This window comes from Chiloscyllium plagiosum, chromosome 23 (assembly GCF_004010195.1).
Source record: "Chiloscyllium plagiosum isolate BGI_BamShark_2017 chromosome 23, ASM401019v2, whole genome shotgun sequence".
Classification (NCBI taxonomy): Eukaryota; Metazoa; Chordata; class Chondrichthyes; order Orectolobiformes; family Hemiscylliidae; genus Chiloscyllium; species Chiloscyllium plagiosum.
This window is the reverse complement of record NC_057732.1, coordinates 30,375,831-30,401,637: the sequence shown is the minus strand read 5'-3', so window position 1 is coordinate 30,401,637 and position 25,807 is coordinate 30,375,831. Positions and strand designations below refer to the sequence as shown.

Here is a 25,807-nt window from a genome sequence, read left to right as displayed (position 1 = left end):
TGTTCGTTGTATCTATCGTATCTGTTCAGCTTGGCTTGTCTTGCTTTGTTTTGTTGTTCTGTTCATTTTGGTGTTTGTTCTTTGTTTATGAAATATGGAGGGTGGTTGCTGCCTTTGTCTTTAAAAAAAATAAGAAAACTGGCCAGTGACACAATTCTTGCACACTTGGTTAAGCAGTTATCTGCCACAGCTGAGATTTATAAGGGTAAAACTCCCAAACTCTGACTTCTGGAATGTGTGTGTCTGCTTCCCGCAGCTTGCAAAAAGTTTAACCCTTTCAGATTCGGTTTGGATGCACATTTGCTTGTTGGTGATTGAATGTTGTGTTTTGTTGCCTGGAGCTCGAGATCCGGGACTGTTTTGGATTTGATTTGCATTTTGGAAATTTAACATGATTTCTTTTAAGGTTAAGGATCCTTCAGTGATTACAAAATGAAATATTAACCCCTGTTGTTCTTATAGGCCATGACTGCCCTACTGTCCAATGAATTTATTTTATCCTTGTATGAATGCCAACTTTATTTTATTTTTAAATCAATTTAATATGGAAGACAACATTATAATCTATTCTGTTTCAGACTCGTATGTTTCCACTTAATTTTAAGACTGCTGTGTTCCATTGGTGATTGATGTGCCAGTCGTATCCCTCAATAACAATTGAAGTTTCAGTTCAATGTTAGGTTGTGATAAATCATGTAACAAAATTCTTATTCTAGGGTTAATATCTGTGTCTTTGGGTTCGGCAATTTTTCGTGCATTAGAAGTTTTAGTTACCATGTGAGTAGACAAGACATTTTTTAAATACTTTTTTATTGAAAAAAATAGACTTTAAATATTACAAGTACAAAACAATACAATTTAAAACAGTACAAAAAAAAACCCCAAAAAATCCCCAACCCACCCTCATGTACAAATGTATAAACATATATAGAAAAATATAGTATGAGAAACTAAATTGGCTACTTGACTGAATAAATAAATAAATAAATAATCAACAACAAACTAATAAATTCAGCCCAGCCAAACAAAACGCTCATACGTTCACAGTTTTTGGATATTGGACTTATAAAACACAATTGTTACAGCTATATAAAAGCCCTTGTTAGTGTGGCAGATATATCTGTGTCAAGGTATTCCAAAGAGGGCTGCTGTGTCTTGTAAAAATTCTCAGTTTTGTGGTGTATCATATTTGTAAGAAAATCCAGGGGAATATGCTCCATAATAATCTTCCACCAACTCGACAGGCCCGGGGGGTTTTCGGATATGCAAGATATTCATTCTTGCACAGAATGTGAGAATATTGAAAAGGTTTTCTTATGCGCATCTGCAGGAAATACAATGGGCAGGTCCAAAAGGGGAAAAATAGGGTCCTTCTCCACGCTTACACCCAAAATCCTCTCCATTGCCCCCGCCACAGCACTCCAATATGTTTGAAGCCTATCGCAAGACCAAAGAAAATGAGGAGAAAGTGAGGTCTGCAGATGCTGGAGATCAGAGCTGGAAATGTGTTGCTGGAAAAGCGCAGCATGTCAGGCAGCATCCAGGGAACAGGAGAATCGACGTTTCGCCATAAGCCCTTCTTAAGGAATCACGAGTGCCCATTGCAGACCTTGCACTTGGGACATGCTGAAGATACCCCTAGTTTAAATTTTGACAAACGGTCTGGAGCCAAGTGAATCCTGTGGAGAATCTTCAACTGTAAAGTATGGGTCCTATTGCAAATTGATTTCTTCCTTGCATTCTCCCAGATATCCTCCTATGCCTCTGAGGAGACTTCAACACCCAGCTCTCTCTCTCCCAAATCCTGCAGAGTCGATCAAACTCATCTGAGGGGAACCGCCCCCCCCCACACCCAATTGAAGACATGAAGTACTGACAGAAAGTGTACTCTTAGCACCCCCCTCTCTATGTCAGATTTGTAGGGATCAGTCAAGTGTGTTTTTTTTTTAATAAAATCCCTAACTTGAAAAAAATGAAAGAGGTCTCTATTAGATAACTCGTATTTCCGTACTAACCGATCGAAGGACATCATTGCGTCTCCGTCAAATAAATCGCCCGTGCAAGACACACCCCTACTGCCCAATGTTTAAATCCTGAATCTATCATCCCTGGTTGAAAACCCAGCACACCCACTAAAGGTGTAAACAAAGATGTTTTGCCAATATTGCCTTCCCTCTGCCGAATTGCCCTCCATGCTTTAACAGTATTGATGACTATTGGGTTATGGCAATATTCTCTCTCCGTCTTCATTTTGTCCAAAATCAATAAACTGGTAAGGGGGCACCTTGCCCGGGAGGCTTCGATATCTAACCTTATTGAAACAGGATCTCCACAAACCCAATCACTCATGTAGGACAAAAGCAAGCTTAATTAGTAACTTTAATGTCTGGAAGGTCCACTCCCCCCAAGCTGTGAGGCAGTTGCAGTTTGACTAATTTAATGAGGGGCTGCTTACGATGCCAAATAAAGGAGCTGAACCAGCCGTTCAGCCTCCTGAGTGTTTGCTTATTGAATATCAGAGGGAGCATCCATATAGGGTATAGCAATGAGGGAGAATATTCATCTTAATAAGTGCTATCAAACCCAACCATGAGACTGGGTTTGGGAAGTACCTCCCATCTTTGAAGATCTTGTTTAATTTTTCCAAATAATTGGATAAAATTGGCTTTGAACAGCCGATCCAGAACTGGAGTAATGAATATGCCCAAATACACAAAACACACCTGTGACCACCTAAATGGGAATCTATAGTCACCCTCAAGAGCTAACTCCTTCGTAAGACCACCCATAGGCATAGCCACTGATTTTGCAAAATTAATCTAGTCCGCAAAAAAACCGCCAAACGCTCAAATGCATTGTATCAAGCGAGACACTGAAACTGCTGGATTTGTCAAAAAGATTAGGACATCGTCTGCATACAACTAAATCTTATGTAGTTTTGACCCCACTTCTGGAGCTGATATATTGGGATCCCCACAAATGGCCTCCGCCAATGGTTCAATCACCAACGTAAAAAACAGTGGTGAAAGGGGACAGCCCTACTGGCTGCCCCCAAAAATATTAAAATTGCTTGATCGTACCCTATTGGTGATGACCGCTGCGAGAGGGCCACCATAGAGAACCTTTACCATCTTATGAAGACTTCGCCCAAACCAAACTAGATTATAGAAAAGGTATGGCCACTCAACTCGGTCAAATGCCTTCTCTGCATCTAGAGAAATCACCAATCCCTGTATTGACTGCTGTTGGCATGCTTGAATTACATTAAGCAGCCTCCTAACATTATTGGAGGATCTGTGACCCTTTTACCTTTTATAAAGCCTGTCTAATCCGCTTGAATAATAGAAGGTAACACAGTTTCCAGCCTTTACCCATCGAGCGTCTTAGAGAGGATTTTAAAGTTCACATTTAAGAGTGAGATGGGCCTGTATGAAGCACAGTCTTCCGGGTAGTTCCCTTTTTTAAGGATAAGTGAAATATTGGTCTCTTTCAGAGATGGTGGGAGACAATCATGACTGTATGAATCATTAAACATATTGAGCATCGGGCCTGACAATATACTTATAAATTCCTTATAGAATTCACTGGGAAGTCCATTAGGACCGGGCGCCTTTCCACTCTGAAGCTGCCTCATAGCTTCCTGCACCTCTTGCTCTGATAACGTGGCATTGAGAAAGGACTGTTGTTCAGGAGTCACACCCAGGAGCTTCAGATCCTTTAAAAAGGATTCCATTTTGGCCTGCCCCTCCGCACAATCCTTGGATTGGTATAACTTACAGTAAAATCTCTGGAACGCCACATTGATCTTTTTAGAATCACATGTTAGGTTCCCAGACCCTTCCCTAATCGCCGTAATGGCTTGTGGGGCACTCCTCTTTCTAGCAAGATATGCTAAGTATTTGCCTGGCTTGTCACCATGTTCGTATAACCTTTGCTTTGCAAAAGCCAGCTCCTTCTTTACCTTCTCCGTGAGCATGGAATTTAATGCAGACCACAGTGCCATAATCCTCTGCAGTTTGACCAACGAGGGTCTGTCAAAGGAGGCCTTCTCGGCTGCCTTCAACTGTGCTTCAAGGAGACGTTACTGCTCACCCTTCTGCCACTTCCTACTGGCAGTTTCCCAGAGAACGGATGAGCTATCAACCGAGCCTATGTTGATGTCTAGGAACGCCTGAAATTCCCTAGAGAAGTACTCCACAAACTTATTATCCTTGAGGATAAAGGGATCCATTCGCCAGTACCTCAAACCCACTGTAATGTCCTTAATCTTAACCATAAGGTACACTGGAGCATGATCAGAAATGGTAATATTACCAATTGTACAAGATGCCACCAAATCCAGGGTTACCGCAAGGGGTCAGAAAAAAAAAGATCAGTCCTGGTGTGACATCTGTGCGGACTGGAGAAAAACGTAAAATCCCTACCTGTAGGGTGGAGACATCTCCAGACATCCACCCAACCCTAACTCCCCACACAGACCCACTAACTGTTTAGTTTGTACAGAGGGTATCAAGGGACCTTTGGGCAATCTGTCTACTGTGGGATCCATGAGACAGTTAAATTCTCCTCCTACAATGATGTGCCGGGACTCAAGACTTATCAGTTTAGAAAAAGCATCTACCAAAAATTTAAGGGGATGAGCTGGAGGGCAATAAACATTTAAAACATCATATTCTTCCCCATTTAACAAGGCTTTAAGAATTACAAACCTCCTGTGTGTGTCTTTAACACACTCCAAAAACTTAAATGGGAGATTCTTCCTAACCAATATTGCCATTCCCCTACTTCTGGTCATTCTGCTGTATAATTTCAGATGTTCCTTGTCATCCAAATGTATCTCCTGTAACAAAGCAATATCTACCTTCTCCTTTCTAAGACTCAAGAGTACCTTCTTTCTCTTAATTGGTGAGTGATTTTCCTTGATATTCCAGGTACACCATTTAATCAAATCATTAGCCATAATCTTCTGCAATAACAATTAAATTCCAGAGAGGAGGAACCCGAACCACAAATTTCTGAGCCTTAGTGTCACATGATCCACCAAACCTAAAAACTACAAACTAAAACCACTACATTTAACAAACCTACAAAACTATTGAGAATAAAAAAAAAACAAGAAACAAAAAACAAACCAACATATAAAATGCCAATAGCGCTGAGTAAGGAAACTCACCCTCTGCCCATAGGGGGCAACTACCCATCCCAAACTGCCCATAAGTAGGCATCTAACCATCCCAACCACCTTCACTTCTCCCAGCTAGAGCCGCACCGCAAACACAAGCAGAAAAGAATAAACACCCCATAGAATACCAATATGAATAAAAAACATTTTCTTAAAAGGAATAAATACCCCACCCATCCTTTGGTATATCCTATCTTAGAAATTGAAAATGTACATCTCAACTGCCACCAAACATAGTTTAAACCAAATTATTATCAATAGATGAAAAAAAAATAAAGTTCCAATCGGACTTCCTCCTTTTCGTTTACAAAATGATAAATACATACCCAATCAACACTTTATTTATACATACTACAATTGTTCAAATTAGGTTAGTTTGCCCACAAAGTCTCTTGCCTTCTCCGACGTGTCAAAGAGGTGTATGGAGCCATCTAAGGTGTACCAGAGCACTGCCGAATACTTCAGGGACTACTGAATCCCAAGCTCCCTCAGTCTTCTCTTGACATTGTCATAAGATTTTCGTTTCTAGATCATCGCCGCTGAGAAGTCCTGAAAAAACATGATCTTAAAGCCCTCATAAATTAGGGCCTACGGATCCTTCTCCTGGACTCTGGAAGCCTCCATGACTCTCTCCTTATCCTGGTAATGATGGGACCACACCTGGAGAGGACGAAGATGTTGACCCAGACCCAATCTCTGCACTACAACCCGGTGAGCCCTCTCTATCTTCAATCTTCTCATGCCAGCCTCCAAATCAAGGAACTTTGGCAGCCAGTCCTCCACATATTCCGCAGGCTGCTCACCTTCCTTACCCTCAGGCAGACCGATGTTCCAAATGTTTTTTCTCCTGTCCCTGTTCTCAAGATCATCCACTTGGTCACGCAAATTACAGACCTGCATCTTCAGGACTTGGATCCTATCCTTGGATGAACTGGCATCAGCTTCCACCACTGTGACCCTGTGCTCCACCTCATCCGTCCTCTTCTACAGGTCTCTCAGCAGCTGCTACAGCATGAGAGATTGGAGTCAGCTTCTCTTCAATCTGTTTCCCAGCATCTCGTGAGATTTCGGGTGCTCGTTCACCGGGCCCTGGAAAGTAATCGGCTCCGAGGATCCTGCAGGCTGAACTGCAGACCCGACCTCGGCTGCTCCTCCTCCGTTTTTCGGCATCTCTGGATGGCTAGAAACACAGGTTAAGTTAATTTTTAGAAACTTCTTGGGACTCCATGATCTTTCCCGAGTCCCACGATATTGCGATAGCCTGGGTTGGGTGGGTTAAAGGTTCGTCCTGCTTGTGCTGTGATGTGGAGCTCTGCAGTGCGATCTTCTCAGATCTCCGCCATCTTGGATCCCCACAGACAAGACCTTTTTAAGGCAGCTGCAGTCATTTCATGACCTAGAGCATTGTAAATGAGCAATGACTAGTCAGGTCTGCTTAAGGAACCTAATCTTGGATTTAAATTAAGTGACTAGAATCAGGTAATTATAGTGGACTTCAAAGTTGGAAAAGTTCTGAGGCAAAGTATAGAATTATACATAAATACAGAAACATCAGGGATTAAAGGCATTACATCTTCACATTTCAAATCAGCAACTCTGGCATTAGAGAAAGCATGTAAGTTGTTCAATTGATCCCAAATTTCATATATATACAAATATAAAGTCGATATATCAGCCTGCCTAATACAATCACTGACAATTAAAACAAGTTGTTTTGCTAATTTCTAAGTTATCTGTTTAGGAATATATTAAAAAAAAACTTGAAATGTATCAACCTATTTCTTTTAAACACAGCCAAGAAAGATACAGCTCAAATATGGACTAGGTATGTGAGATCAGACAGAAGGGTTAGGAAGGAAGAAACATTTAACTTATGTCCTATCACACATATAAAATTATAAAGAACCAAAATTAGCTGCCAGCCTATAGAGCCTGTTTTAATCAGAGAACTTTTAACAACTATTTACAAAGGGAGCATCAATAGCATCATAAACTAACTTTTGATCACAAAGAAAACTCACTTGAGTTATTAGTGCCTGACTACTTATTACCTCTTTGAAAATGACAATGGTCAACAAAACAAGAAACAATACAATTATTAACTAATGATAAAATAACGTATACAGGTTACACAAAGGATCTAGAGGTGCTAGTGGACACTTTTTAAAATTACTATACATATGTCAACATAGTAAAAATTGAGTTAATAGGGTGTCAGAATAGCATCAATAATTTCACCAATTCATGTAACAGTACCCTAAAGCCTGGATCTGGGTACACCAATTTTACATTTCCACACAATACAGTTTAATATTATAATAATTTTGACAGCATTAAATAATTCAAAACTCCAACTAATCTAAAATGTTTATTTGGAGAAGTCACAACTCAAGACATCGTAGAGAGAGTGAAAGTTAACTTCAGCAGGGATGAAAAACTAACAATATCAAATCAGCCACCAGCTGTACACTCTGCCCAATTTGTTTCTTACAAAGTTGACCAAAGTTGAATTTTGCCCCATGCACTTCCAAATATCCTTTCTGCATATTTTTCAAAATAAAATGGTCATTAAAGTTCCTTTTTAATCTTTTAGCCCACATCCAATTTAAAAATAAAAGGGCAAGATGAACACTTAACATTTTGAAAAGACATAATTTAAATTTACTTAAAAACAGTCTCAAGTGTTCTGAATGATGAGTCTTTGTCAAACTTTGTGAAACTGCCTTAACTATATTAGAATTACACCTGCAACTAGTTTATTTCACATGGGACAGGCTTGCAGCCATTCTCAAAGAGGGTGTTAATTTAAAAAAAAGAAATACATTACTTTACATGGTTCACTTCTTTAAAATAAATTTAAAAAGCATCCCTACTTTCGTTGTATTTAGCAGCCATATTGTATTAGCCCAAATCACAATCAAAATTAATTGGTTTTATTCCTTTACACATTGTCAGTGACCTGTCTCATTGTGCAGCAGGTCAGGCAGCATCCAAGGAGCAGGAGAATCGATGTTTCGGGCATAAGCCCTTCTTCAGGATTCCAGCAACATATTTTTCAGCTCTGATCTCCAGCATCTGCGGTCCTCACTTTCTCCTACCTGTCTCATTGCCTCTTGGTTAACTTGAAGCATAGATACATTAATTCATTGCTAATTAAAAATGGAAGGATATCTTACTGACCAGTCGAAGGAATTCTGCATGTGATTGGGGGGGGTTGGAAGTATATATAGCAGATGGAACTCCCAAAAGCTGGGAAGTGACTGTGAATGAGTATATGAAAAAACAAATGGGACATGAGAAACAATAAGGTTGAGGAATATACAAACAGGGTTAAAGCAATAATGCTGTAAAATAAAGAACTTAGATTCTGCTCGGAATCACAAACCTATGTCTGGCATACCAACCCTTTTTGAGGATGGGAATTTTGTTCTTGGATACCTGCTGAGCCCCTAACATCTCCTGATTGTCCCCAGCACACCACCCACTTATTACAAACCTTTCCTTCTTTCGAAAATGAAGCATCCAGTCTTCATAGTCAATATCATAGGGATGAGTGGCCTGTGCCCTCCTGAACTGGGTGCCATCCCGGGAATTAATGTTAATGAACCATGGCCTTGACCACAAACAAACTGGCCCAATTTGCTCAATATGTCCAATGGTGATACGAATGTAAGTGCCGAGAAATTCTGGGAGTAGCCTGAATACAAATGGCTTCTGTTACAATACTGAAAGATGTGCCTATCTGTCTGATAGAAGTGATATACAATTGAACAATAATCAAGAAGCTCAATTACCTTTATTTAACCCTATACTTTTGCAATGTTTTCCGCATGGAGTCATTGACATGATCCGGACCAACGGTATGAACCAATCCAGGAATTCCCAATTGCAAATGAGGTGAGCAGTGGTTTTCTGTTGGGATGGCCAAAACCAGACTGAACCATGATGCAAGTTACAGGTAAAATAGATTATATCCAGTGCCCCCGAGATCCCAAATGCCATACGCCAGCCTGATAGGGTTGATTGGAACCAGGATACCCACTGGGTTGGAATCTATCTCAGGTGCCCACCCAATGACCACTGCTGAGCAACCTTTTCCCGAGGGGACCCTGAAAATGGGGACAAGCAGGCCCTAGCATTTCACCTTTGAGTCTAGGAACAAGACAGCAAAATCCCCCAAAGACAAATGGCTGGCCATTGCTTTAACTGTTGAAATGCGGCCACTGGGGAGTGACGTGTCTTTAATGTTACCTTGGAGCTGACAAGGGGAATTGACATGCTTTCATCCTAGCAAAAGGAAAAACTACTAATATACACTGACTCTTCATTGTGCTTTTAGTATGATCCATAATTTTGGAGTCTTGTGGGAACATTGAAGATTTTTAACCCACAAGGGGTAGCGTTACAGTAATGCTGCTTTGTCCAATCAATCTGGTAATTATCGATGCTCAGCTTATGCCGAGGAAACTGATACTGTTTCCAAAGTAGTGGGCAAGTATGTGCAGCTGCCAAGCAGGCAGCCTTACAGCCCAAACTTCTGGTCCCCCAGCAAAATCCGGTTAGACACAGTTTAAGGACGGGTATGCCAGACCTGGGTAAGGGACAGAAATCATGGGGGAAGCCCCTGCTGAAGAGCACAAACTATGGCCTCAAACAGGGTACTCCCTCGATACTCAAACCAGAATGTGGGTGACCCCTGCTGGAAAAGTTTGTGTTCCTTCTTTGTCGCTGCCTATTTTAATTGATTGTGTATTTTGCATACACTTGGGCAAGGAGGAAATGGTTTACACTTAATTACAATGGACACTCCACAGCCTCCAACCTCGGGAAGGTGCCGGGGTTGGAAGACTTGAGCTATAGGGAGAGGCTGAACAGGCTGGGGCTGTTTTCTCTGGACCGTCTGAGGCTGAGGGGTGACCTTATAGAGGCTTACATAAGCATGAGGGGCATGGATAGGATAAATAGAAAAAAGTCTTTTCCCTGGTGTGGGGGAGTCTAGAAGTAGAGGGCATAGGTTTAAGAGAAGAGGGGAAAGATATAAAAGAGACCTAAGGGGCAACTTTTTCATGCAGAAGGTGGTATGTGTATGGAATGAGCTGCCAGAGAAAGTGGTGGAGGCTGGTACAATTGCAACATTTAAGAGGCATTTGGATAGGTATATGAATAGGAAAGGCTTGGAGGGATATGGGCCGGGTGCTGGCAAGTGGGACTAGATTGGGTTGGGATATCTGGTTGGCATGGATGGGTTGGACCGGAGGGTCTGTTTCCGTGCTGTACATCTCTATGACCCTTCCAGGTCCTCCTCACCACCCCAACTGCTGCTGAGGTCACCGAACGTTCTGCCTGGGTTCATCTCCATCATTGCAAGTTCATCACATGAGCCCCTTGCATGGGGGAGATGATGAAGATCGAACTTGCCCTGCTGTGTGGACTTGCCATTGCCAGCATTGGCGCACAAGAAGCATTGGCGATCCTGAGCAACCAGAGACTGTGTATCAACAATGCCAAAAAAAAATCCTTGCATGCCAAGAGACTGAATGTTACCTAGAATGACTGTTGCTGTGATCAACTGCATCAAAATGATTTAACAGTTCATTTACAGGACAAGTCTAAATGGTCTTTATTCTGTCAAGGTGTTGTGTGCTAGTTTGATTTCAGTTGTGCTATGGGCAACTCTGGTCAGCCTTGCTCGCATTCAAATAGGTCACGCTGCAAAAGAGAAGATAGGGAAATGTTACCTTTCACTCTCCAAAGTCACAATAGAATATTTGGCAGGGATGAAGTAGTCTGTTATGCCCTGACTTCAACAAAAGGCTCTTGACTCCTTTTCCCCTCCCGAATCCTAACGAAAGAGTATGGAACACAATATAACATTTCTTTTGATTATTACTTATTAGCTGCTTATGGACTTCTTCCAATAAGTTCGGAATAGCCTATCTGAGTTGTTACAATGGTAAAGGATGGGGGTGTACTTACATTAATGTCACCAAGACTATTCCCTGCGCGGTGATTAAATGTGCCAGTCTCCCCTGCTCCCTGGCAGGACCTCGCATCTCATGTGTATGCCTTGGGGAAGAGTGTCTCTCTGTTATTGGTGGTATTCAGGCCCTTTGTGGAATGGGTAATAGCACTCACCTTCATTACGAGTTGCCTAATGACACCCACATCTTCCCAATTGTAGGATGGAAGGAACCATTCTGGGATGATAACCATATCTCTTTCCGAAAGATCCATCTCTTTCTATTGAACAGCTTTCACCACAAGTGCTCAGGACAGCCATACTTTGTAGCCATGGACTATCCATAAGTTCCGGGAAGTCACAAAGACAGGCCCACTTCTTATTGGGAAGCTCCATCTATTATCTATACGAAACCTGGTTACTATTTTTTTAGCCAAGGCAAAGCAACCAATTTCCTTGTCCTTAATGAAATAGGCATTCCCCATGCTATAGCTGTAGGAACACATTTTCCGACCACTGTTCCCTGTCCAATTATCTGGGAATGGGATTCGGATTTCCCTGTCAAACGTTCAGTCTCACCAGAGTTCTGCACAAATTGGAAGAATCCAAAGGTTTTGAGCACCACTAAGGCTCACTCTCTGGTGTATGCATTTCTTAGTATTTTCTCTGTAGGAGGGTCCACAGGAATTATTAGCCATCAAAGTCGAAATTATCTCATTTGCAGTCTCACCCTCTTGGGTAATGACACAACTGCTGCCTTAACAGGAGTTAAGGACACTCTTTCAGAATTGCGCCTATTTTCCCAACAAAACCAGGACAAACTTGACTACATACTTGCCAAAGAAGGTGGAATTTGCACCATAGTCAAAGGCAAATGCATCATGGGGGTCACTGACCTCATAGAGAATATTACCAGGAATGTAGATAACATTTGCACCTTTGTCAACCAAATGACTGAGGGCACGGCATGGGGAGATTGGGGTTTCGGCTCATGGTACAACTGGCTGATAAATATGGCTATGTATGTTGTTATTGTTTTAATTGGTCTTTTTGTCGGCATTGCTATTGTTAAGTGTATTATTGCTAAAATATTAACTTCTATTGACAGCATCGGTTCCACTCAGAAAATGCTTCTTCTTCATTCAGATGAAGATGTTGAGGCGCCATTGCCTACCCCTACTTCCTCCCCAGAGGAGGAGGAAGTATGGCAGTCTCTGGCATCCATTCAATTGGACTGATCTAACTTATGCCCTCACATCCTATAGTGTGGTCATGGAATGACCAAAGTGGGGGAGATGAGGATCTAAACTCTGGAGTTAGGCTGTTGTCAGGAACAACCATTTAATGCATGTTTTTACTAATAACAAAATGGCTTCTTAATGCAGGTAACATAAAATAACATAACAAAATGGCTTCTAGGAGCAATGGCATCTAACTCTGCTGAAAACTGCATTCCTGAACTAATTGAAAGAGATTAGCAAACAATGCCCTGTTCATAGTATGAATTAACTAAACAAGATAGGACATTATTAAAGTATTCAAATTGGCCTTGGAAACCAAGTGACAAGAGATAAAGGCTTGCAAAACAAATCAGTTCTCAGGAACTATCATTGGCTTAGTTTTATGTCTATTTGTCATTTTATTGGATTAACTTTGAAATTAAGGCTGTTCTATTTGTTAGACCTATAAAAGTTGCCTGTGTTTTAAACTAATTGCAGCAGCAGCTTTTCCAGAGTACACAGAGGTGCCTAACCCCTGTGTTGCTGGATAATCTATGATAATAAATGCTGGTAATAAATTTTTAAACCCTGCTGAAATCAGATCAAGCTGCTCGTGTTTATTTGACCGATCACGGAACCGAGAGGCCCCTCCTGGGGGTCCAGATCTTCAGTGACAGCCATTTCTGCTCTGGGGAAAAGTCTCTGGCTATCTACTCTATCTATGCCTCTCATTACCTTGTACACCTCTATCAAGTCACCTTTCTTCCTTCTTCTCTCCAGTATGAAAAGCCTGAGTTCACTCAACTTCTCTTCATAAGACAAGCCCTCCAATCCAGACAATATCCTGGTAAATCTCCTCTGCACAAAGCATCTATATCCTTCCTATAATGAGGCAACCAGAACGGGACAAAATATACCAAGTGTGGTCTAACAGGGTTTTATAGATCAGCTGCAAAGCCTTGCAGTTCTTAAACGCAATCCCCCGTTAATGAAAGCCAAAACACCATTTGCCTTCTTAACAATCCTATCAACTCGGGTGGCAACTTTGAGGGATCTATGTACATGGACCCCAAGATCCTGCTGTTCCTCCACACTACCAAGAATCCTGTCTTTAACCCTATATTCAACATTCAAATGCAACCTTCCAAAATGAATCACTTTGCATTTATTCAGGTTGAACTCCATCTGCCACTTCTGAGCCCAGTTCTACATCCTGTCAATGTCTTGTTGTAGCCTGTATCAGCCCTCGACACTATCTACAACACCACTGACCTTTGTGTCATCAGCAAACTCACTAACCCAACTTTCCAATTTTTCATCCAAGTAATTTATAAAAACTACAATTCTGTATCCAGACAGCCAAATTTCCCTGTACCCTGTATCCCATACCTCCTAACTTTCTGAATGAGCCTTACAGAAATTCATATACACCACATTCACTGCTCGACCTTCGTCAACTTGTGTCATCACATCCTCAAAGAACTCAATGAGGCTTGTGAGGCATGACCTGCCCCTCACAAAGTCATGCTGACTATCTTTAATCAAACTATGTTTTTTCCAATAGTCATAAATACTTTCTCTCAGAATCCTTTCCAGTACCTTGCTTACCACACACATTAGACTGACTGGTCTGTAATTCCCAGAGATTTCCCTCTTACCTTTCTTGATTGGAGGATCACCATTCGCCTCCCTCAAATCATCCAGTACTCCATAGGAGAATGAGAATGCAAAGATCATCACCAGAGATGCAGCAATCTCATTTCTCACTTCCTGCAGTAACTTTGGATAAATCTGGTCTGGCCCTGGAGACATACCTATCTTGATGCTTCCCAGAATTTCCAGCACATCCACTTCCTTAATATTAATCTGCTCAAGCCTATTAACCTGGTCCTTGGTGTTCTCACTATCAACATGATCCCTCTCTCTCATGAATACTGAAGCAAAAAATCCGTTTTGGGCCTCCCCTAGCTCTTCAGACTCCAGGCACAAGTTCCCTCCATTATACCTGATCAGCCCTACCCTCTCTCTGATCATTCTCTTATTCCTCACTCAAGTGTATGCATTTTGGTTTGGGTTTTCCCTGATTCTTCCCACCAAGGCTTTTTCATGCCCCCTCCTAGCTTCCTCAGTTCTGTCCTAGCTACCCTGTAATCCTCTAAAGTTGTCAGATTCTTGCTTCCTCAACCTTAAGTAAGCAGGTCATAATTTTTCAGATCACATGAAGAAAGGAAGAATGTTCTATCGGCACCTTTCATAACCTCAATTAAGCCTTGTCTGAAGTGTCATCATTGGTGGTCCCTCGCCAATGATGATGACTGTCTTCCACTCTCAGGTGAGTCCGTAGGTGGCTACCTTTCTCGGCTTCATTTTCTCGGTGGCAGTTGCAGTGGGAGGAGCAACAGTGAAGACCAGGGGCCTGACAGGAAGGGAATGTTCAAGTACAAAAACTTACTTGGCGTATAGCCGGACCGCATGCTGAGCAGGAGCGGACACGGGGCTGCTGGGTAAGTGAGGTTTTGGGTAAGTACCCGAAACACTACACGGATAGTGTCTCCCACCCATCCTCCTCCTCTAACCAAAGAAAGGGTTCTGTGCACCGGATTGGTAAGGTGACTAGTTTTTAATTTTTTTAGTTTTCAGTAGTCTTGTTGGGAATTTAGAATAGTGGGAATGGAGGTTAGGGCAGTTGAATGTTCCTCCTGCAGAACATGGGAGATAAGGGTCACCACTAGTGTCCATGGTGACTGCATTTGTGGGAAGTGCACCCAACTCCAGCTCCTCGAAAACCATGTTGGGGAACTGGAGCTGGAGCAACTTTGGATCATTCGGGAGGTGGAGGGGGTTATTGAGAGGAGTTACAGGGAGGTAGTCACACCTCAGATACAAGAAGAAGGTTGATGCGTTACCGTCAGGGGCTGGAAAGGGAACCGACAGACAGTGCAGGGATCCCCTGTGGCCGTTCCCCTGAACAAGTATACTGTTTTGGATACTGTGGGGGTGGAAGACTTACCGGGGTAAGCAATGGGGCACAGGTCTCTGGCACAGAGTCTGTCCCCTGTTGCTCAGAAGGGAAGGGGGAATAGGAGCAGTGTATTAGTCATTAGGGACTCCATAGTTAGAGAGACAGATAAGAGGTTCCGTGGGAACGAGAGACACTCACAGTTGGTGTGTTGCCTCCCAGGTGCCAAGGTCCATGATGTCTCTGATCGTATTTTCAGGATCCTTGAGGGGGAGGGGGAGCAACCCCAAGTCGTGGTCCACCTAGGCACCAACGACACAGGTAGGAAGAGAGATGGGGATTTAAGGTAGAAACTCAGGGAGCTAGAGTGGAAGATTAGAGCTAGAACAAACAGAGTTATTATCTGTGGTTTGTTGCCTGTGCCACGTGCTAGCGAGGTGAGGAATTGGGAGAGAGAGGGGTTGAACATGTGGTTACAGGATGGTGCAGGAGGCAGGATTCCTGGATAATTGGTGCTCTTTCTGGGATAGGTGGGACCTCTACAAACAGGATGGTCTTCACCTGAACCAGAGGAGTACCAATATCCTGGGGGGGAGCATGAGGCTTTAAACTAATTCAGCAGGGGGATGGGAACCCAAATTGTTGTTCCAGTATACAGAAGGTTTAGAGTAGTGAGGTCTGAAATAAGGTTTCAAGGTAGCAAGATGGTCCTGGCAAGCAAGAAGTTGGTGACGTGTGTCTATTTCAAGCCAGGAGTATCCAGAATAAGGGTGGGTGAACTTGCAGCATAGGTTGGTACCTGGGATTTCGATGTTGTGGCCATTTGAGGCATGGATAGAGCAGGGGCAGGAATGGCTGTTGTAGGTTCAGGATTTAGATGTTTCAGTAAGAACAGAGAAGATGGTGAAATAGGGGAGGTGTGGCATTGTTAATCAAGGACAATTTTATGGTGGCAGAAAGGATGTTTGAAGACTTATCTACTGAGGTAGTATGGGCTGAGGTTAGAATCAAGAAAGGAGAAGTCACCCTATTGGCAGTTTTCTATAGGCATCCAAATAGTTCTAGAGATGTAGAGGAAAGGATAGCAAAGATGATTCTCGAAAGGAGCGAGGGACAGGGTAGTTGTTATGGGGGACTTTAACTTTCCAAATACAGGTAGACAACCCTTTATCCAAAATCCGAAAAGCTCCGAAATCTGATGTTTTTTTTCCACGAAGTGTTTCTCATTAACAAAGTTGTTTGGCATGCAAACAGTTAACCCAACTCCACACCCACTCAATGCATGTCACTCAGGTGTGAAGTGGGTGGGCGTGGCCAAGCACTAGTAGGCCTCAATTCTTTCTCAGGACCCATAGTACTCAGTGAGTCTGCTTTTCAGTAAGGTTTTTTAAAATTGCACTGTCAAACTGTCACTTATTCTGAAATTTGAAAAATTCCATGTTCCGAAAACCAGCTTGTTCTGAGTGTTTTGAATAAAGGATTTTGTACCTGTATTGACTGGGAATATTATAGTTCAAGTATTTTAGATTCATCAGTTTTTGTCCAATGTGTGCAGGAGGGTTTCCTGACAGAGTATGTAGACAGGCCAACAAGGGGCGAGGCCACATTGGATTTGGTACTGGGCAATGAACCCAGCCAGGTGTTAGATTTGGAGGTAGGTGAGCACTTTGGTGATAGTGACCACAATTCAGTTATGTTTACTTTTGCGATGGAAAGGAATAAGTATATACTGCAAGGCAAGAGTTATAGCTGGGGAAAAGGCAATTATTATGCAATTATGCAAAATTTAGGATGCATAGGATGGGGAAGAAACTGCAGGGAATGGGCACAATTGAAATGTGGACCTTACACAAGGAACAACTACTGTGTGTTCTTGATAAGTATGTACCTGTCAGGCAGGGAGGAAATTGTCGAGCTGTGGTTCACTAACGAAGTGGAAGCTCTTGTCAAGAGGAAAAAGGCTTATTTTAGGATGAGATGTGAAGTCTCAAATAGGGCCCTTGAAAGTTAAACGTTAGCCAGGAAAGACCTAAAAAGAGAGGTAAGAAGAGCCAGGAGGTGTCATGAGAAGTCGTTGGCAGATAGGATCAAGGAAAACCATATGGCTTTCTATAGGTATGTGAGAAATAAAAGAATGACTAGAGTAAGATTAGGGCCAATCAAGGATAATAGTGGGAAGTTGTGCAGGGAGTCAGAGGAGGTGGAGGAAGCACTAAATGAATATTTGTCTTTTTTCAGTCTGAATACTGACGAAAATGTTGTCGAGATGAATACTGAGATACAGGCTCCCAGAATTGATGGGATTGAGGTATACAAGGAGGAAATGTTAGCAATTGTAGAAAGTGTGAAAATAGATAAGTCCCTGGACTAGATGGGATTTATCCTAGGATTCTCTGGGAAACTAGGGAGGAGATTGCAGAGCCTTTGGCTTTAATCTTCATGTCGTCATTGTCTACAGGAATAGTGCCAGAAGACTGGAGGATAGCAAATGTTGCTCCCTTGTTCAAGAAGGGGAGTAGAGACAACCTTGGTAATTAGAAACCAGTTAGCCTTACTTCAGTTGTGGGTAAAGTGTTGGAAAAGGTTATAAGAGATAGGATTTATAATCATATGGAAAGGAATAAGTTGATTAGGGATAGTCAACATGGTTTTGTGAAGGGTAGGTAGTACCTCACAAACCTTATTGAGTTCTTTGAGAAGGTGACCAAACAGGTGGATGAGGGTAAAGCAGTTGATGCCGTGTACATGGATTTCAGTAAGGCGTTTGATAAGGTTCCCTGCAGTAGGCTATTGCACAAGCTACGGAGGCATGGGATCGAGGGTGATTTAGTGAATTATATCAGAAATTGGCTAGCTGAAAGAGGGTGGTGGTTGTTGATGGGAATGTTCATCCTGGAGTTCAGTTACTAGTGGTGTACTGCAAAGATCTGTTTTGGGGCCACTGCTGTTTGACATTTTTTATAAATGACCTGGATGAGGTTGGTAAATTTGCGGATGGCACTAAGGTTGGTAGAGTTGTGGATAGTGCTGAAGGATGTTGTGGGTTACAGTGGACACAGATAAACTGCAGCGCAGGGCTGAGAGGTGGCAAATGGAGTTTAATGTGGAAAAGTGTGAGGTGATTCACTTGGAAGGAGAAACAGAAATAAAGAATACTGGGCTAATAGTAAGATTCTTGGTAATGTGGATGAACAGAGAGATCTCAGTGTCCATGTCCACCTGACTCTCGCTCCTCCAAGAGTGTGTTAGGGAACTGGAGCGGGAGCTAGATGAACTTCAGATCATTCGGGAGGCAAAGTCTGTGATAGATAAGAGTTACAGGGAAGTAGTTACTCATAGACATGAAGAAAACTGGGTTACTGTTCGAAGGGGGGAAAAAACAGGCAGTGGAGGGATCCCCTGTGGTTGTTTCCCTGAAAAACATGTATACCGTTTTGGATACTGTTGAGGGGGATGACTTACCAGGAGTATGCAGTGGGGCCCAGGTTTCTGGCACAGAGCCTGTCCCTGTTGCACAGAAGGGAAGGAGGGAAAGGAGGAGAGTGTTAGTCATTGGGGACTCGATAGTTAGAGGCTCAGATAGAAGGTTTGTAGGGAACGAATGAGACTTGTGATTGGTGTTGCCTCCCAGGTGCCAGGGTCCGTGATGTCTCGGATCGTATCTTTGAGGCCCTGAAGAGAGAGGGTGACCAGCCTCAAGTCATTGTCCATGGAGGTACCAACGACATAGGTAGAAAGAGGAATATGGATGTAAAGCTAGGATGGAAGCTGAGAGCTAGAACAAACAGTTGTTATCTCTGCTTTGTTACCCGTGCCATGTGATAGCGAGGCAAGGAATAGGGAGAGATATCAGCTGAACATGTGGCTGCAAGGATGGTGCAGGAGGGAGGGTTTCAGGTTCTTGGATAATTGGGGGTCATTCTGGGGAAGCTGGGACTTGTACAAACAGGATGGTCTTCACTTGAACCAGAGGGGTACTAATATCCTGGGTGGGAAATTTGCGGGGGCTATTTGGGTGGGTTTAAATTAGCTCAGACACGGGAACCGGAAGTGTAGTTGCAGTGCACAAGGGGATGAGAGTAGAAAGGACAGGGACAGGATTTCAGGATCACAGGAATATACTGGCAGACAGCAAAATGGCTTGAAATGTGTCTACTTCAATGCCAGAAGTATCCGAAATAAGGTAGGTGAGCTTGCAGCATGGATAGGTACCTGGGACTTCGACGTTGTGGCCATTTCTGAGACATGGATAGAGCAGGGTGAGGAATGGATATTGCAGGTTCCAAGGTTTAGATCTTTCATTAAGAACAGGCAAGGTGGTAAAACAGGGGGAGATGTGACCTTGTTAGTCAAGGATAGTATAACGGTGGCTGAGAGAACTTTTGAAAAGGACTCATCTACTGAGATAGTGTGGGCTGAGGTTAGAAACAGGAGAAGAGAGATCACACTGCTAGGTGTTTTTTATAGGCCTCCGCAAAGTTCAAGGGATATGGAGGAGAAGAGTGGCAAAACTATTCTGGGTAGGAGTGAAAGGAACAGGGTGGTCATTATGGGGGACTTTAACTTCCCCAACATTGACTGGAAATGCTATAACTTAGTACATCGAAGGGCTTATGCCTGAATCGTTGATTCTCCTTCTCCTTTAATGCTGCCTGACCTGCTGTGCTTTTCCAGCAACACATTTTTAAGCTCTGGATCAGTTTTTGTCCAATGTGTATAGGAGGGTTTCCTGACACAGTATGTAAAAGGGCCAAAAAGAGGGGAGGCCACACAGGATCTAGTACTTGGTAATGAACCAGGCCAGGTGTTTGACTTAGTGGTAGGTGAGCACTTTGGAAAGAGTGACCATAATTCAGTTACACTTAGTTTAGCGATGGAAAGGTAGATGCCACAGGGCAAGAGTTATTGATGGGGCAAGGGCAATTATAATATGATTAGGCAGGAATTAGGATGCATAGAATGGGGTAGAAAATGCAGGGGATGCAGACAATGGAAATGTGGAGCTGGTTTAAGGAACAGATACTGCGTGCCCTTGATAGGTATGTCCTTGTCAGGCAGGGAGGAAGTGATAAGGTAAGGGAACCGTGGTTTACAACAAAAATTGCATCTCTTGTTATGAAGAAGAAGGAGGCTTATGTGTTGGAGGCAAGATGGTTCAGATGAGGCGATGGAGAGTTATAGATCAGCTAGGAAGGATTTAAAGAGCGAGTTAAGAGCAGCAAAAAGAGGACACAAACAGTCTTTAGCAAGTAGAATAAAGGAGGAATAAAAGAGGAATAAAAGGATGATTAGTGTAGGAATAGGGCCAATCAAAGACAGAAGTGGGAAGTTGAGTGTGGACCCTGTGGAGATTGGAGAGGTGCTAAAGAACATTTCTCATCGGTTTTCACTCAGGAAAAGGAGAATATTGTAGAGGGGAAGAATGAGGTACGAGATATTAGACTAGAAAGGATCGAGGTTAGTTATGAACAGGTGTTATCAATTCAAGAAGGAGTGAAAATAGACAAGTCCCCTAGGCTGGATGGGATTTATCTGAGGATTCTCTGAGAAGCTCGGGAGGAGATAGCAGAGCCTTTGGCTTTGATATTTGAGTCATCATTGTCTACAGGTTTGGTACCAAAGGACTGGAGGATTGCAAATGTTGTGCCCTTGTTCAAGAAGGGCAGTAGAGATGACCCAGGTAATTATAGACCAGTGAGCATTACTTCTGTTGTAGGAAAGGTTTTTGAAAGGATTATAAGAGATAAGATTTATAATAATCTAGCAAGCAACAATTTGATTTCAGATAGTCAACATGGTTTTGTCAAGGACAGGTCGTGTCTCTCAAACCTCATTGAGTTTTTTAAGAAGGTGACCAAGCATCTAGATGAGGGTAGGGCAGTTGACGTGGTATACATGGACTTCAGTAAAGCCTTTAAGGTTCCACATGGTAGGCTATTGGAGAAAATGCAGAGGCATGGAATTGAGGGTGATTTAGCAGTTTGGATTAGAAACTGGCTTTCTGAAAAAAGGCAGCAAGTGGTGGTTGATAGAAAATATTCAGCCTGGAGTCCGGCTACTAGTGGTGTGCCACAAGGATCTGCTTTGGGACCATTGCTGTTTATCATTTTTATAAATGACATGGACACAGGCACAGGTGATGGATTAGTAAATTTGCAGATGACACTAAAGTTGGTGGAGTAGTGAACAGTTCGGAAGAATGTTACAGCTTGCAGGGGGACTTGGATAAACTGCAGAATTGGGCTGAGAGGTGACAAATGGAGTTCAATGCAGCTAAATGTGAGGTGATGCACTTTGGGAAGAATAAAAGGAAGGTCGAGTACTGGGTCAATGGAAATATTCTTGGTAGTGTGGATGTGCAGAGGGATCTTGGAGTCCATGTACATAGATTCCGGAAAGTTATCATCCAGGTGGATAGTGCTGTTAAGAAGGCATACGGTATGTTAGGTTTCATTCGTAGAGGGATTAAGTTCCGGAGCCGCAATATCATGCTGCAACTATACAAAACGCTGGTGTGGCCACACTTAGAATATTGTGTACAGTTCTGGTCCCCATATTTTGGGAAGAATGTGGAGGCATTGGAAAAGGTGCAGGGGAGCTTTACCAGTATGTTGCCTGGTCTGGAGGGAAGGTCTTATGAGGAAAGGCTGAGAGACTTGAACCTGTTCTCATTGGCAAGAAGGCTAAGAGGGGATTTGATAGAGACATACAAGATGATCAGAAGATTAGATAGGGTAGACAGTGAAAGTCTTTTTCCTAGGCTGATGACATCAGCATGTTAGAGGGGGCATAACTACAAATTGAGGGCTGATAGATTTAAGACAGATGTCAGAGGCAGGTTCTTTACGCAGAGTGTGGTAAGGGCGTGGAATGCCCTACCTGCTAATGTAGTCAACTCAGCCACATTAGGGAGATTTAAACAATCCTTAGATAAGCACATGGATGATTTTGGGATAGTGTAGGGGGAAAAGCTGAGAATAGTTAACAGGTCGGTGCAACATCGAGGGACATAGGGCCTGTTCTGCGCTGTATTGTTCTATGTTCTATGTTCATAGATCCCTGAAAGTTGCCACCCAGGTTGATAGGGTTGTTAAGAAGGCATACAGCATTTTAGCTTTTATTAGTGGAGGGCTTGAGTTTCGGAATCATGAGGCCATGCTGCAGCTGTACAAAGCTCTCCTGAGGCCGCATTTGGAGTATTGCATACAATTCTGGTCACATAGGAAGGATGTGGAAACTTTGGAAAGGGCTCAGAGATTTACTAGGATGTTGCCTGGTATTGAGGAAAGGTCTTACGAGGAAAGGCTGAGGGACTTGAAGCTGTTTTCATTAGAGAAAAGAAGGTTGAGAGGTGACTTATTTGAGATACATAAGACAATCAGATGGTTAGATAGGGTGGACAGTGAGAGCCTTTTTTCTTGGATGGTGATAGCTAGCACGAGGGTATATAGCTTTAAATTAAGGGGTGATAGATATAGGACAGATGTCAGAGGTAGTTTCTTTACTCAGAGTAGTAGTGGCATGGAATGATCTGCCTGCAACAGTATTAGACTCACCAACTTTAAGGGTATTTAAATGGTCATTGGATAGACATATGGATGAACATGGAATAGTGTAGGTTAGATGGGCCTCAGATTGGTTTCACAGGTCGGTGCAACATCAAGGGTTGAAGGGCCTGTACTGCACTATAATGTTGTATGTTCTAATGTACCTATGATTACACTTGGGGCTGGTGGTGGGCATAGGAAGGAGTAGGAGCACGGTCCTTTTGGCATTTTTGACCGGCTTCCATTTTTTCCAGATGGCGAGTTCGATGTGCTCTATGCTTTCCTAGATGCTTCTCCTCTACTTTGGACAGTCTTGGGTCAGTGATCTCCAGATTTCTGTGGGAATGTCACACTTTGCCAGTGACACCTTGAGGGTATCACTGAAGCACTTTCTCTCTCCACCTGGGGCTCGCCTGCCATTTCAAAAATGGGAGTAGAGCAGCTGCTTGTGGAATCTTGTGTCAGTCATGCGGATGACATGCCCAGCCCAATGTAACCAATCAAGAGCATTCGGTGGCTTGATGCTGGGGATGTTGACCTAGTGAAGGACACTGGTATTGGTGCGTCCTAGCAGATATGCAGGATCTTGTACAAACCCCCAGTGCTTTTCTAACCCCAATACTTTTATAACACTCCCAGCCATGTAATTTTTGGAACATCACCCCCCCACACACCCCCAGCCCATAGCTTATTTAATTCCGAGCTCTCTGAAGTGTAATTATTGTTGCAATGTCAGGAAACATGGCAGCTAGTTTGCACACAATGATAATAAATAAATAATGTGATAATCTATTACAATTACATTGATAAGGAATAAATACTGAACTCCCCTGCTCTTCTTTAATTATGTTATTGGATTTTTGATGTTCATTGCGGATCATGAATAATGGATAAATCTTATATTTATAGCTAAGTGAGAGTTGCTTTCAGTCTTTTTGAAAGCTTTCTCACTGTATCTTACCAAATACACCTCATTAATTACCTATCCTGCGCCTACGGCAGCCCTCACATCCAATTCTAGCTCCATCTGTTCCCAGAATAGCACGTCACTCGCTCATTTGGTTTTCTGAAGGATGGTGCCCATGCCATATTTAAAATTCCATTTAGATGAGCACTAGAATTCCAACACTGTCCTGCTTGGTCAAGACTGGAGTTTGAATGTATTGGAAAAGGAGAAGAATGTACTATAATTCTCTGACAGGGACCTGGAGATTCTAGTTGAAGGGGTGGAACAATTTAGAGGAATCTTCTTCTTGGAGGACTGGCATCCTGGTCTGTGCTGTCTTAATGGTGAGGAACAATGATCAGTAGTGGTGTAAAGAAGGCCAAAAGCATTCTCTATTATATCAATATAAGTGCCACACATCGTTCTGCTATCCCATATTCACTCCATTTTTATCAATGTCTCCCTTTATTTCATTACAGGAGAAGATATCTCATAATAGGGCCAAAAGCTTTAGATGGATGAAGAGAATGCCCAACACTCAATTCCTCAGCCCCACATGCAAAAAATCACGGTCCTCTCAGGAGAAGATGAGGACAGTTCTTGTACAGATGCCAAGACATCCATGTCCCACAAAAAAGTACAATTTCACTTCACTGAAATTCTCACAATAATTCCACTGTCAGGTCATTTATTGAGTACCACTTCTAACCATTGTCAGCAATACCTTTGTTTTCTTTTGTATTGTAAGTACTGCGAACATGTGTACTACCGCCATGGAGGAACAGCCAGAAGCCATCTGTGGAAAGAGTGCTCGGTTTTGAAGCATCAGTAAGGCTGCCTCCTGCACTCTCACCAAACTTGGTTACTGCCACATTGGTGAGACATTAGCCTTACAAAGTTTGAGACCACAATGTGGTGAGCACCTTACTCATACAGCTGTGCAGATGACTTAGGAAGAAGTTTGACCAGAATAAAGGTTCCGAATGGTGGAATGCTGATTTAAATATAAGACAGGATCTGGTCAAAGTGGATTGGGAACAGATACTTACAGAAAAATCAGAGGCAGTGAAACTTGTTTAACAAGGAAATCATGCGAATGCAGGGCCAATATATTCCTTGAAAGGTGAAGGGTGGGACCTAAAAGCCCAGAGAACTCTGGATGTCAAGCAACATTCAGAATTGAATAAGGACTTAAAAAAAAAACCCTTCGGCAGATAGCAAAGGCTCAAAACAGCAAAAATTCTGGACAGTATAAAAATTGTAAGGTGCTATTTTAAAAAAACAAATTAGAAGAGCAAAATGGATCATGAAAAATTACTGGCACGTAAATACTGATATTAAGGAAAATACAAAGGTGTTTTAAAAGTATATAAGTGGCATGAAAATAAACACGGAAAGAGTTGGGACCATTAAGGACCAAAGTAACAATATGCGTGCAGAGCCAGAGTACGTAGCTGAGGTTTTAAAGGAGTACTTTGTATCTATGTGCATTACAGAGAAGTGTGATGTTAAGTATAGAAATAAGGGAAGGGGACTGTGATTACTTGAACAAATTAACAGAAAGGAAGGAAGCATTAGTGATTTAAGCAGACTTGAAAAATAGATAAACCCTCAGACCCAGATGAGATTATCCTAGGCTGCTGTGGGAGGCATGGGAGGAAATTGCAGAGGCTCTGGCATTAATTTTCAAAGATGGAAATGTGTTGCTGGAAAAGCGCAGCAGGTCAGGCAGCATCTAGGGAACAGGAGAATCGATGTTTCGGGCATTAGCCCTTCTTCAGGAATGCCCGGAACGTCGATTCTCCTGTTCCCTAGATGCTGCCTGACCTGCTGCGCTTTTCCAACACATTTCCATCTCTGATCTCCAGCATCTGCAGACCTCACTTTCTCCTCATTAATTTTCAAATCCAGTCTGGCCAGAGGAGGGGTGCCAGAGGACTGGATGAAAGATAATCTGGTACCATTATTTAAGAAGGATTGCAAGGATAAACCAG

General features: G+C 42.6%; 1 protein-coding gene and 1 long non-coding RNA gene across 16 annotated transcripts in view; one reads left to right on the top strand and one right to left on the bottom strand.

The window, feature by feature from the left end:
* The window catches only part of magi2a (membrane associated guanylate kinase, WW and PDZ domain containing 2a), a 682,885-nt gene that overhangs the window by 377,822 nt on the left and 279,256 nt on the right, over positions 1 to 25,807 (bottom strand). The gene's annotated exons all lie outside the window — the stretch shown is intronic.
* On the top strand, positions 718 to 10,565 carry LOC122561727. Its single transcript, XR_006315093.1, has 3 exons — positions 718 to 777; positions 9,019 to 9,079; positions 10,479 to 10,565. It is a non-coding gene; the product is annotated as an uncharacterized LOC122561727 (long non-coding RNA).